The following is a 13,553-nucleotide window of genomic DNA, read 5'->3' as shown; positions in this document are numbered from 1 at the left end:
GGTTAGTATATCTTGTATAATATAAAATATGGGTATTGATCAGATCATTATCATCAGTCAACACCATTTAAAGGATGGCTGTGGTTACAAAAACACCGGCAGAGCTGAGGCGGAAACATGGTGGGTGGTGCCGGCACAGGCCTGTGAGAGCTGACCAATCAGAGCAGACTGGGCTTCTTGGAGGGCCTTAAAGAGACGGAAAATGGAGTGATCAGACCAAGAGTGAATAGAGGTGCTGCAGCAATTGGCAGTATGAGAAAAATAATGTTTTTTCAACATTTAAGCATGTAAACATTTTCTAGTAGACACCCAAAATAGAAGTATGAGCCTGAAAATGAGCATATTTATGAGACCTGTAACGTGAGCACAAAGTTGTATTGTTTCAGCCTTAAATAACTAACACATGTCCTGCCCAGAGCACTTCACATTTTCACAAAACTCAACAGATTTGCACCAAAGTTTAAGCACTAGTTATGTATTTTGGTTTTGTTAAGTTGCTAAGAGAGGGTTTTGTTGACTGTGGTATCCCAAGTCCTGCTGTGAGTCAACGACCTGCCACACACTCTGTGCCCAGTGGCACTAAAAGGTTACTTCACAGACTCAAACAGACGTATAGCATTTTTAAAAAACGACATATCTAGACTATAATTGAGAGCATGGGATAGAGGCTTTGCCTGGAGAATGAATAGACTCTACAGGTTAGGTCTCAGATGGTTGAATGAAGAGTTAAATTTGGGTTCTCTTGACAAATTTAAATTCTAATGAAAAAGTATTAATGATATGCAAAGAAAAATATCAGGGTTGAAGTGGGGTGGGGAGCCACACATAACTAAATCACGTACAAAAAGCCAATAAAAACTTTGCAAAATGAGGCATGAATGCTTTCTTGTGCCACCAAATATTAGATTATGCAAGTAATCCTCTCAGTCAGTGATGGCTTGGAATTCGACGAGGCACCGAAGGCCAAGTCATGTCAAGCCATCAACTCCTTTCGCCAGCTCGTCGCTACGCAGTCGCTGCTTTTTGTGATTGATGACCGTGGCTTGTACATGACCTAGCCCAGTGAGGAGCCTTCCCAGCACTGACCAACACTGAACACTGCAGGGTTTTACTCAGCTGATATCATGGTCAAAAGAGCCATAATGTAGCCCCATATTTCTTGAATGTTGATATTTGAGAGCCAAACAAGTCCACACCTTGATATGGTGGGCTTAGACCCAACGTACTGTCTGTATGGACTCATAAAACGTACGTCTTGAACCGGATGGATTAAGTGGAGAGTTTGAACTTGAGCGTGGAAAAACATACCTGGGTCGATGCCTCTTTCATGGTTTTGATTTCAGCTGGTGTTTGCCAGACATTCATCCGAGTTGCAACATAACGCACGTTATGATGTTTTCTTAAAGATAAGCCTTCTTTCTGCTGGGTTCAATCCCAGCATGGCAACTTCACAACTCCATCTTCAGGTGCCAACTGTGAGTGTCACACCTGATTTTATTGACAACTGTAATGATTACATTTCATATACTGTAATTGCTACAGTCAAAATATTGTCTCAAAGCCTGAGGAGGTGCAGGCTCTAAACAAAATACACACACAAGGAAGGGTTTGTGGAAGAAAATCCTGTTTGCTTGCACTGCAAATGTTGGCTTTAATAATTTCGGTAAAAAATGGTGTCATGCAGTGTTTTTCTGCCCGGAATTCTTTCGGTGGAATCATTTAAAGATGACAAATCACTGGCAGGGGATAGAGACGGAGACAGTGAGATAACAGAGAGGTACTGAGAGTGTGGGAAGGGAAGACAAAGTGAGAGAGAGTGGGTAGTGCCTTTCTGTCTATCTGAGTGCATGTAGACCTTTTGTGCGGTGGGGGGAAGTTTGAGCTCTGAATTATCTACATTGTTTGAAATTCCCATCCCTCTTGTGTCTTGGCAGACGAGGCACAGGCCGGCGGTGTCCATGTGGGTGACTGTAAATGAAACATTCCGCGCTGAGTTCAGGACGGGGTTTCTCTTGACTCATCGTCCGTCATTGCATAAAGCTCGCTCTCTGCTAGTGAAGCAGCCCATTCTTCTGTCCATGGAGAGCCAGGCAGTAAATTCTCAGGGCCCTCATTGTTGAAAGCTCCATCACCTCCCTAGATGCCTCTATCTCCCTAATCCAACTCTTGTGAACATCTGCAGCGATGACCTACAGTGTATAACGCACATCTGTGGCTGGAGCGTCTGTGTTCACATCAGTGATGCTGTAGACAAACTCAAGTGGATTATCTCAGAAAAAGATCAAAAGTAAACACCTGCATGATTTTAGCTGTTCATGTAGAACAAGTCTCTTTGTGCTCTGCTGAAAAATGAAGACAAACTGCGACATAATCAAACCAAGGACGTTCTGACTCAGACAAGCAACTCCTTTTTTAAACTATTATTTATCTAAGGAAATTTATAGCTGTGCATGCATGCTCTTTTTTATATTTAGTAGAATTACACACATACACATCTGGGAGCATCCTAGTACAAACGCTACCGTTGTAAGCTGAGCAGCTGTACAGTAGCAATTTGCTTTTCAGTGCCTTGCTCAAGGGTAGTTAAAAGAGGGGAATCCAGATATGCTTTGGTCGCTTGGATGAAAAATATACTACTCGAGGTTGTCTCTGGTGCGTGTCTGAGTCTGACTCTTAATTTGCAGGTGTTTATGTGGCTAATTCTTCATAATGCATTTTGGAGAGGAGTGAAAAGCTCTCCTTGGGGAGTGAGCAGGCCCAGGTAGCCCTCACATCTGAAGAGCGGCCTAATGGGAAAGCAAACACAGTGATTACCAAGGCCCCTTTACAAGGAGCGGCCTGCAGTGAGAGCGCTGCACCCGAACAAGCACGTGTGTTCATGTGTATGTGTTTGTATGTTTGCATGTTCTTGGGAAACATACATTTTCCTCCTCTCTCTGATACTGCCCAGTATTGTTGAATTCAATTTTTATATTAGAGGTAAATTGCTGTAGACTATTTTAGAGCAAACTTGCGACATGTCTCTCATGCAAAAGTGAACTTTGCTTGCAAGTGACCACTTTCTGCACGGCTAACTAAGCTAACTAGTTAAAGGCAGCTACAGTTTGCAGCAGTTAGCAGTTATTGTGAGGATATGCTGCCCCTATTTGTTTTCAGTATGGATTGGACATGTGGCCAATTCCTACATATTGCACCTTTAAAGGGGCCCTATGTGGTTTTATAGTATTTAAAAAACAATATAAAATCTAAATTTAGTTTTATCATAACTGACTAAACAAGCTGTTCTCCGAGGAAAATAAGGTCCCCACAACACTGTTTGAAGCTAGAAAGGCGACGGCGTCCACCAAAGTTTGTCAGTCTGTTTATTCAGTTTATTCAGTCACAAAAACAAAGAGAGTTTGTTTATTTAGTTTTTTTAGGCATAAAAAAAAATCTATCAGTGAAGACTTTCTTCTGTTTTAAGATTTCATCCCCCAAACTACATAGTGCCCCTTTAATATTGCATCATTATTGTATATATTAGATCATCATAAATTTGGCGTGCTGCAATATATTTGCCATCTTGGAATTTTTAAGGACAACTCAGACAACTCCTGAAGGACAAAGATGGTACCTCATGACTTTATGTGATGACACTTAATTCGTAAAATTGTACTCAAATGTGCAATGAAACTCTAATTCAAGTTAAATGCTGTGAATCATTGGAATAATGTTTGATTAACTGTCCATTTGAGTGGATTTGTAAATATTTTCAACATATAAATGACTGTATAATTATTATCTATTGACTTTGTATTTACATACTGTACACATTTCATTAATACTTTTATTCTTTTTTTTAAATGATTCCCAGCATGGCAGCCTTGTGCTGTGGTGTGCCATGTCTCCTCAGGGACCGCGGCTGTTGCATAGAGGGGCTTTCTTCGCAGCACACGGGCCCTCTTCACTCTGTGTTGACTTAGTAAATTACTTGGGATGTCAGGGCCCAACCACAGCTTATCCTCGGAGGGGGAGGTGGAGGGGATGCAGGGAAGTAGTGAGAAAAAAGGAGAGAGGGAGAGAAATCATTGTAGAGGGCTGGAGCACAAAAATCAGACACTGAAAGCTTTGGAGTCAAAGTGTAGGAAAGAGCTTGTTATGCCCTATTTCTGAGTTAGGGACTAAATAACACAAAACATTCATTATATTCACACGAAGCAAACGGCGTTAATAGAAAAGGGCCCCTCACATTTTTTCTCTGTGTTGTAATGTGTCATTGTCAATGTCTGGAACCTCAAAACAAAGATTTGCTGTTTTTTTGCTTTTTTTTTTCCTGGCTCTCGCAGTCGATCCAGGTGGATGCAGGAGGCCAGTCAGCGAGAAAGAGAGAGAGAGAGTCCTGCAGGGCACACGGCTGAATGGTATGCACGCCGGGCGCTTAGGGCTGTCTGTGCTGCAGCCTGTCTGTAGTCAGGCAGGCAGGCTGCACACCTGTGGCCCCTCTGCTCAGCCCTGTTTGCTTTGACACCTCGGATGCTGTCTCCTTCAACAACACATCTTTCATCCTTGCCATCGACCTCATCACTCTCTAAACCCTCCTTCCCCCAACCCACACTTCTTCTTTTTGTCAACTCAGATACCAGAACCCTTTTTTTTAATTTCTGGCAGAGAAAAAGTAAGGAAGGGTCCAAAATGTATGCAACCGCCAGTAAACTGCACAGCACCTCATTCTTTGACAGCAGATTTTACTACTTTCTCAGCTCAGTGTGCTGTACTCCAAATGTGGTGAATTATGGGGTGAAACAGGCTTTTTGTCTGATTCATAATGGCCCGGTTCCATCAACACTTGCTCTCACTGCTTTTCTCAGTTCCCTTACACTTCAGTGGCTTCTTACATTTTTTTTCTTTTCCTCATTTTTTTTTTCTTCAAAATCACATTTTCCCCTTCATCTGTCCACAGAGCACGCTAAGCCTTTGATAGGGATAGTGGCGGCGGGGCATGGGAGCGATGGGAGTGGAGGGTGATGTGTAATTGTGGGTCGGGGTGTCAGTGGCTCCCCAGGACCTGCTCTGAAAGGATGTGACTGAATCCCTGGCCAAGTGAAGAAAAAAAAAATGTTCTCAAAGAAGTGCTTTGTGCGCAATCATCAAGCCGTGATAGCGGCACAATCGCCTTGTCTAATTTGTCATAACATGCTTTGTCATTTGTTGACATCCCCTGTCCACCTTTAAAGGGAGGTTTCATCACTTGGCCACACCTCTGCAGGTCTTTGAGTCTGACTGGAGGTGGTGGGCAGGGACCAGACTTGGGAAGTATGGATAACATGATAATTGTAAAAACAGTTTTCCAGACATAACAATATATTTTTATTAGTAGTTTTTTCCATAATATACATACTGTATATTTACCATCTTCTATCACATTTCTCGGCATATAAAGAGAAAAATATGGCCGATCATTCCTCACATTTTCTTAACTTATTTCATCCTCTGTTACATACAGCACACTTAAAAAAAAAAATAAAGAAAGAAAAATGTGTTTAATTTAGCAAACTTCATTGATATGTTTTCATTTTTTAAAGAAATAGTTTGACATCATGGGAAACATGCTTATTCGCCCTCTTACCAAGAGTTATAGCACCAATAGCACTCTCATGTTTATGCACTAAATATGAAGCTCCAGCCGGCAGCCGGTTAGCCTACTGTGCATTCATGTGCCGTCGGAATGATCAGAAAAACGTTTTTCCAACTGGCAATATTCATGTGCATGCCCTCTCAAGTTGGAAAAACAAATTGGAAAGTCGGACAAAATTTTGGTACACGAGTTGTTGAGTGGACGTCATATGACTGTGAAACACAGGGATAAAAGTTTACATTGGGTTGATGGTAAGAAACTTTTACCAAAGTCACGGAAATGGGACCATCCAAGGAGCATGTGAATGCAGCATTAGCTTAGCACAAAGACTGGAATCTGGCGGAGGCCTAGCTTGGCTATTAAGTTAACCACCTCCGGCTACTAGCACCCCTAAATCCCACTAATTAACATCTAATATGCTGTATTTTCTGAAAGCCAAATCTTTTAAAAACATTTCCTCTTTATGAAGTTTGGCATTGTAATGAAATCAAAACAAGTGTATTTGTAGCATTTTTCACACAATACACACAATATGAAATTTCTGCCACTAGGGGTCTCTCAATCGAAACAAAACCAAAGACGTAAGTAGTGTGGGATCATGGGAGTTGTCCAACCAAGACGGCTGACGAAAATCTGTCGTGAGTCAGACAGAAATGTTCAAATTATACTTTAAGGTGGTTTATACAGTAAAACATAAAAAGCAATTGAGACAACGTATTAGAGAGAAATAGGCCAAGCTATGTTGGATTAAGACGGAGCCAATTAAAATACTCAGAGAATGAAAATGACCCAAATTTAATTTAATATAAGGCAGGGACAAGCAGGAAGGTTTTAAAAGACGTACGAGTTGGCGCAGACCTTCAGTTTTCTGTGAGTTTGTTTCAGAGATGTGGTGCATAAAAACTGAATGCTGCTTCTCCATGTTTTAGATTTGTCTCTAGGATCAGTAAGCAGACCCGTCCCACAGGATCTGAAAGGTCCATACGATTAGTAATGTGGCAGGTTATCAGAACAGTATTCGGGACCTGACACACAGGAAGCCAGTGTTAAGACTTGAGAACTGGAGTGGTGTGATACACTCTCTTGACGACTCTAGCAACTTTCAACAGAGACCTGTAAAGACAGCATTAAAGTAGTTGAGCCAAAGATTAATGTATGGACAAGTTTTTCTAGGACTTCCTGAGACAGAAGTCGCTCCTTTCCTTTCAGTATTCATCAGGAGCCACAGTGTTTCTTCATCTAACCCCTGTCCCACTCTCAGGCCCTACAGCAGGATAGGAGACAGCTTCAGTAGAATGGCGGGTCTTTGCTCTGATACAGACATTCAAAACTAATGCCATTTAAGCAGCCCTCTGACACTGGACATTCACATAACCTGACTTCTAACGTTTTCCAGCCGGGTGGAGGGGGAGGGAGGGCGGCAACAAGAGCCTCTTTCAGGGACATTTCAGCGCGGATTACAGCGGCTGACTGCTCCCCACGTTTGAACAATGTGAGCACAAGGCCTTTCGTGATTTGTAGCTTTGCTGGACTCGGCAGATCTAATAAATCATTAAATCACCTTATTCACCATTGAAAAATGAGGGAGAAAGATTAGAGCAGCATGAGAACCATATGCAGAGACAGAGTGGAAGGCGGAGGGGGCAGAGGAGGAGATATGTCCGCTGTCTGGCTCATAAATATTACACTTAGGATTCAAGTGACAAGCTACAACTTGGGTAAAATTTACTCTAGCGGCAGGGCAATTGTCTTTCAATAGAGGGCACCAGACTTCAATTACAGATGTGGAGTCAGTCAGAGTAGGCAGGATTAATGAAGGAAAGAATCATGAGATGTGTTTACCGTTGGCTTGTCGCCTCGCTTTCCTGTCGCATCTGGCTTGTTTGTGAGTCGTGTGATTTAGAGATCTATTAATCTACCTCTGTGTTGTCCTGGTTCTGTGCAGCGAGCGACTGGAGGAGAGTTGTGTGATGAGAAGCTGCTTTGTCCCGGACTTGTTTAAAGCCGGAGCTCAGCCGTCAGACTCTTCCAGGGAAAGTACAAAGCCTTGCCTGGTGGTCTGCACACATGCCTGGATGATCTGCCCAAAACAGCCTGGATGGTGGGGTGGCAGAGACACACCTGCTTTGTCAACACCGTCTTCCTCACTACTGCGGCCAACTGAAAATCCATCCTGTATAATTGCAAAGACTGTAAGGCACCATAGATCTGAAGTAGCCTCGGTTTCAGAGCACTGAGTACTTAATCTGAATACTTACGAGAAGAAACACTGAATTTGATCCAGGTGCGGAGATCTTTGTCATTTCCTGTTCTTTGATTCTTGACAAGTTTTACTTTAAAAGTACTTGATGTATGAAATGTATTGATTGCTTTAAGGAAATGTGGTTATTGCATCAGCAAAAAAACATTGTACAGTAATCCAGTGTGGGAAATGAAGAAAAAACTAAATAATTAAAAAGAAAAAGAAAAACTAAGCAAGCTAAAAGAATAAAGATACAAATAGCGTTTCAGTTCTATACCAGATAACAAGACTAAGTCATGCTTGTGGCTCTGTTAAACTGTATAACAGAGCATTGACTCTTTAGCTAAAGTACATAGAGACGTGTAGGGATGACGTATTCTCGGAGGCTTACCCGGAAGTTTACATTGCCCGGCTTTCCTTGTCAAAAAGCCTGTGAGATTTTTGATTCTGATTTTAGATTATTGCCGAAAATAATCTCTGCAACACCACTTTTGTGAGTTTCAAAGCGTAAATTAAACCGCCAAAAGTAAAAAGCTAATGTTAGGCTATAAACACACTACGCTGCGGTACCGTGATTTAGACGCCAGCACCACTAAGCGTCTTACTACACAATTATGGTAGACGTTTTCTATAATTGATCAATCTACAAGTTGTAAAGTTGTGCCAAAAATCCTGGGATATTTCATATCAGCGAAAGCTTTGACTGGCTTGTTCACCAAAATCAGTAGAAAATGTACATAATTTAATGTCAGTCTGTCAGACAGTTGCTGAGACATTTCAGTCTGGACCAAAGTGATGGACCAACTGAGCGACAGACAAATGAAGCAGTACTGTAAAAATAATTCAGAGCAATTGCCCCGAGCAGTCCCTATCACATTCACACTACAAAGTTACATTCACTTTAAAATGTACTGCTTCTACACTTCCCCTGTGTTTTTCCTTTCTTTTTGCCGCTGCTAACTCAGAAACCAGAAGTCTGCGACGTTCCTCCAGAGCATCCACCTGGATGCCAGAATGACCCCAGTTTATCACCTTTGACCTCTCAGAGACTCAAGACCCACCACCTGAGCCTTGTGTTGTCCCACCGTGTTCGCCTGATGTTTGGATAGACTACCTGCTTCTCAAAACAGGGGAGACATGGCGGGGCAGGTCACCGCGGAGAGAGCAAAACAAAGAGTCAGATTTCACAGACCCTCTATCAATCAAACATCTTAGAAGCACAATCAGGCTCGCACTACCTACAGGAATCCCAGCGGCTTCAAAGGGAAACGTGTGAGGGATTTTTTTCCTCACTTCTGAGTGAGGGATTGTTGCAGATCAGCAGCAGTATTGTCCTTTGTTGCTACTTGACACAACCTGAGGATGTTGCTAAGAGCGTGGTGCATTTACTGATATGGAATTAATGCAGCGTATAAATAATAGTGGAGAAAATTAATCCTTTGTCTCCCATTTCAGCAAAGTAATACTTAACACTGCGCGGCAAGCATGGGCAAGCTCTCGTACATTCCCAAACATAAATTATAGCAGGACAAATGAATTCACTCACTGTTGTGTGTGTTACCAAATGCTGCCATGTCTGCTTTGTATACAGCACGCTGGTTAAATGACTGGACTGACATACACGGGCATTGTTCTGGTGTGAAGATTAGACGCAGCTTGCTTTTTCACATTCAGAGCACAGATTCAGCTGACTCTTAAATCTGCTTAGGAGGGTGTTTGTGAGCCTTTAATTCATGGCCTGTTTGTGAAGCGTGTAAACTCCCAGAGTTGTTTTGAATTGCATAATAATCTCTCTACAATTACTGCGACAGATTGCTGTCTTCAGGTGGTGTAATCTCTCCACGCCACGGCTGAGGTTGATGGGCCAGATTGCTTTGAAACGCTCCACAGAGGATCTTTGGCCAAATTGTTTATTGATATACTTGTCAGTCCGGGGCTGCGTATGGAAGTCTGTTTTCCTCCTCACCACCTCAGCCACCCTGTCTCTCTCGCCCATCCACCCACCACCCGCCTCGCCTCGGCCGTGCACCTGTCTGTAGCAGGCAGCTGTGGGTGGGCGGGTCTTGGCTGTCAGTGGAACATTCCAGAGGAGAAGTCACCCCGTTAATCCCTTGAGTTTAGACCCGACAGTCCCCCCACCTCCCCCTCTCCCTCCTTCACTACCCCCAGTACCCCTCATTGCCTCCCGCTCTCTCTCCCATCGCCCATCGTCGCCCTCCCTTCCTCGCGGCTTTCCCTCTCAGCCCTGGTCAGGCTCAAATGGGATACCGCTATGTCAAAGGTAGACACTGTGAGAATGAGATTAAAGGACGAGTACCCCCCACATGCACACCCACCCTCCAGCTCCCAGGCCCAGAGGTTTTAATCCCCCCAAATATTCAAGAATGAAAGCAAATATTGTTATGTCCAGATCTGCAGGCTTGTTTTGGAGGGAAAAGGCTACGTGGACATGTCATACATCACTGTAACCTTCTAAAGGTTTGAAATCAGATGAATGCTCTACACATTTTCATAAGTATCTATTCAGTCTATTCTGTGAATGTGTGTGTAATTACTTGGTGTTTTTTTTTTAGGTGTGAAGGCCACGCACACATGCACAAATCTGTCTCTTGTCTACTGGAAATTTCACTCCTCTAATTGCCCATATCACTCTCTCAGTATCGTAGTTTTTTCTCTCCCACTGTCTATTAACTGTGATTCAAACAAGAGTCTCTTTATCACCCCGGGAAATTCTGATGTCAGGCCAGATCCCGAACTTGGCAGCCGCCCTATTCAGCTGGAACACATAAATGAGAAAAGCTGCACAATTCAACCCGACGAGCACAGAAGACGTCGACGTTCCTTTCAGTTTTCCCTCGACACTGCAGACACTCTATCTCAAGCGTAACATTTTATCTTGCTCGCTTGGCTGTTTTGGCAGGGATGACTCATGCTGTTTGTGTCCATCTCAAGAAGCTAGGACAGCTAATGTGACTTTGCAGCAGTCTTGACAACAACAGTTGTTGCTATGCATTTGATGCACTGACGAGGAAAATATCAGTTGTATGGGCTTATACAGATGGCTGGTATGAGCAAAATGTACAACACAAGACAAAACCATTGCACACACTTTATGTAGTCTGCAAAATGGTCTAGTTGTGTTTGCTTTAATATAGTTTTTAAACTCTAAATCTTTAAAATAGTTCAACATTTTGGCAGTGGTGGAAGAAGTTCCCAGATTCCACAGATCCTGCATTAAAACTGTAATACTTGAAGGGACAATATGTAAGTTAAAGACATTAAAAAACATAACTAAAATCACATTAGACATTACAGTATAACGCCTATTTATTGTGTTGTAGATATGTTAGCATGCAAACTTGCTAGCCGAAGCCTGTCACGCTCTAAAGCGTCTGTGCTAGCGGTGTAAACACCAACACACATCTGGTCCCCACCATATAGCTGCACGGCTAACTGAGCTAACTAGCTAACAGCAGCTCCAGTTAGAGGCAGTTAACCTTTTACTCTCTTGATATGCTGGCCTTTATTTGACAGGTGGCCAATTGTTACATACTGCACCTTAAAGTAAGTTTTAGCACCTACATTAGGTCTAACAAATTGTTACAGACCTGGGATTTGTATTTATGACAGTGGTGTTGTACTCAGAAACAGTAGGGGGCGCTAAATCACACACAATGCCATTTTCTACATAATGTTGCTTTAATGTAGCAGCTGTTAAATGTGGGGCTAATTTTAAGTACTTCACTAATTTGTAAAATGATCTGAATCTTCTAAGTAATTAGTAACTAATGTTGTCAAATAAATGTAATGAAGTAAAAATTACAAATGTAAAGTAAATGTAAATGAGCTTTCATTCCACCACTGCATTTTTGGAAATACCCTTGTTTGCTTTTTTCCAAGACTTAAATGAAAAGAGCAACACAACTCTGATGTGTGTAGCATAAATTTGACAGCCAGTGGCCAGTTAATCGAGCTGAGTATAATGAGTGGAAACAGGATGAAACAGCGTGCATGGCTTTGTCCAAAGGTAACCATATCTGCCTAGCAGCCCAGCTAAACCTCACTTAATAACTCTTAAGATCCTGTTTGTTTAATACATACAAAAAACCACAAAAAAAGTGTGAAAATGCAAAAAAAATAAAAGTTGTGATTTTTGCGAAGGTATGTGTGGAACTATTTTCTAGCCAGGAGCAGTAACTTGTAGAGTCTCCTCTGGTTGTTCAGCCAGGAAGTAGTCCTGCACATAAACGCCTGGAAAAGCACAACCTGTCATTTTGGCACTTTGGTTTTGTTGGAATTAAACAAACAAGATATATCATGTTAATTAGGGAACTTTAGAGGTGGTGCCAGGCAGAATTTGTTACCTTTGGACAAAGCCAGGCTAGCTACTTCCCTGTTCCCAGTCTTTGTGTAAAGCTAAGCTAAGCTAACAGCTGGCTGTAGCCTTATATTTAATGAAATGTGAGTTGTAACAATCTTCTTAGCAAAAATTCATATATCCCAAAACACCTAACTATTGCTCCCCCTTAAAGAATGAAATTATTTTGAGGGGAGATAAAGTTAGTGAAAAGGCTCTTTGTGTGAGTGTGCCTATACAACACTTAACGCCACTTGTATTTCTTTTGCACACAGTCCATTAAAAAGTCACACCTCTTGTAGCAATTAATTTTCTTGAGTGTAATGACTGGCGGTGTCCCGCGGCGCTGGCTTGACTGCTGGGGTGTTTGGGCCACACCAGGGGAAGCAGTAAGAGAGTGAGAGAGGGTCCCAGGGTGCAGTCCTCACGCTGTTTACCCACAGACCAGAGCCCCTCCGAGGGCCAGGGGGAAGCTGCGGCTGGGCCAGAGGCTATTAAAGCCCTGATGGCTTTTGACAGTAATTTCTTCATGAGTCCACAGCCCGCGGGGGCTGCCAGTGGTGAGATCGGGTGCCTCCTCTTGCCCATTAAAGCACACAAACTGTGCCCACAAATCCCGCTGAATGGTATCTCTGTGCTCGGGGAGTGTGTTTGTGCATGTGTGAGTGAGAGAGGTGAGGAAGCAGGACTGAGGAGCAGGAGAGGGGGAGGCCTCGCCAATCGTGAGACGGTCCTGGTAGCCGGCCCAAAAGGTTTGGATGCTTTTCTTCAGCTACTCCATCAGTTCAGGCAAGAGTCCAAGCCATCAGGGGAACATACTGGGAAAACCATGCCTTGACATTCAGCCAATTTGTAAAAGGTGTTTATGTGCATCTCAGCCCGGGGGAGTAGAAATCACATGACAAGGCTTTAGCATTGTGTTGGATGGGGGTTGGAGCTTCGGCAGCATTTGATGGGTTTGGCTAGAGGTTTAGGTGGAGGCTGATGAGTTTGTTGGATGGGGTGTAGCTCCTGCACTGCTACACCTGTAACCAGCACACATTAACAGATTACATGGCTGTTTGGGAAAAGCAAATGTTGTTCTGGGCATGGTGCTAACATCACCTTCAGGGGGATTTAGGTCAGGAACATGGGTGGAAATAAGGAACGTTGTAAAAAGATGGAGCTGTATTGTGAGTTTATAATTAGACAACTGTGTTTTAGCGAGCAAATAAGAAACACCACATGATTTTGGAAAAGCTTGGTTAGGGATAAAAACATATATATCCCTGCTGTTGCTTCATATTGAACTTTTCCTTTGCTGTGGATGGAGAAAGTGCTTAATAAGGCCATAGGTTATC

The sequence above is a fragment of the Pagrus major genome, chromosome 15, assembly GCF_040436345.1.
Source record: "Pagrus major chromosome 15, Pma_NU_1.0".
Taxonomy (NCBI): Eukaryota; Metazoa; Chordata; class Actinopteri; order Spariformes; family Sparidae; genus Pagrus; species Pagrus major.
Note: the sequence above shows the minus strand (reverse complement) of the source record.